This window comes from Branchiostoma floridae, chromosome 1 (assembly GCF_000003815.2).
Source record: "Branchiostoma floridae strain S238N-H82 chromosome 1, Bfl_VNyyK, whole genome shotgun sequence".
NCBI classification, from domain to species: domain Eukaryota; kingdom Metazoa; phylum Chordata; class Leptocardii; order Amphioxiformes; family Branchiostomatidae; genus Branchiostoma; species Branchiostoma floridae.
The window spans coordinates 18349859-18351503 of record NC_049979.1 but is presented as its reverse complement, the minus strand read 5'-3'; positions in this window follow the sequence as shown (position 1 = coordinate 18351503).

Genomic DNA, 1645 nt, shown 5'->3' with positions numbered 1-1645 from the left:
CTTTCAAGACAGGAGTAAGATGAGACTTGCGAGATGTTTATTATGAGAAAAGGGTAACAAATATAATGTATATGTAAAGAGAGAGATTGCAGATAAAGATAGCCTCTGCTGTCAGGGTTTTCATGTAACAAAGTGTCCATAAAAGCTTTTATAGTATTTATTTTCTGATCTTATCGTGACAGATTAAGGAAAGAGAAGAGTTTTATGGAATGAAATGGAACAGTCAAAGGATTTGTTATTTTTAAGAGCCTAATCTTGAAGATGGAGTGAGCAATGGCAGACATGTACATCATTAGACTGGTGAAAATTAGCAATTCCACTGATGTGTCCATAGATAAAATGTATAGCCCCAGTCACTTTCAGGATGAAGTTCTTGTGACCAGATAGTAGAGGCTAAGATATTGGTGTGAATCATGGTCTAGGAATCATGCATGTCATGTTATGTAATGGGTATAAGAATACCAATGGCATTAAAGATGGGGGAACTGTGCATTGCTTCTAGTGAAAGTGGCGGGGATAAGTTTACTTCCAGCAATTACTCTGCAGTGAAGGATTGTTGCTTTACTGCCCATAATCAGAAACAGCACTTGACAATCTCGCCAGTGATTTGTATAGCACAATGTGATTTCATCCAATTGGTACCTTTGGGTTGCAAAGTCAAGGCCAGCATCAGTGGGTAATGGTTATTACTTATCTTGATAAAGAGATGATGGAGAGGCTGTAGGAATTGCTGAGTGGCTATCTGCAGTCCACTTCCCTATTGAATAGTGGTCTCTGCACTTACATCAGAATCAAGACCAGAACCCGTGGGGCCTGAGTGGAAGTCTATTGATTTTTTTTCAAGGATGAGGAGTTAAACACAACATTTTAGGGGAAAATTGCCAAGCCATTACATATGGACAAGTTAGAGGAATACATTTAATAGAGTTGTTATGTCTATGGAAAGCTGTATTCTATGCTTTAGGATTGTGGGTGGAGGTAGGCTTTTCTGTTAAAACTGCCATTGTTTGTCAACCTTGGATGGTTTATCTATTGTGATCATATGGCAGGATGAGATCAACCCATTCTCACTAGATTCACTAATAGTATGAAACTATGACTCAAAAGTATGATTCATTTCAATCACATGATGATAATTAGATAAAGCTTTATGAGGAAACTTAACCAAATTAAGATTTTTCATGTACTACATATAAACTGCTTTCTTCTCACAGAAGTGCTGTAGTGTAACTTGATTGTCGGCAAGTGCTTGGTTTTAACAAATCTGAAGCCTTTTATTCTGGCAGCATTTGATGTCTATAGAGTGCAGATAATATGGTTGGTGGTGGATACACTGTCACCCTGAGGCTTTCCTGTTGGCTTAAGTGGTCAAAGGCAGGCTCTGGTGTATCAAATTATTGAAAACATACAGATAATCATGGTTCAAGCCTTATATAACAAATCTGACAAACCTGATTTTTGCACAACAGATCTAATTCATGCAACCTGGCCAACCTGTTGAAGCAAATACCAAATGTTATGACAGACAATTCCTTTCCAACCTCCATACCCCGCTGGTGCCACACCTTCAGGTTTACGACATGACAGAAGGATAACTGTAGAACCCTAATATACAACATATTTGAATTGTTCATCCCACAGAAAG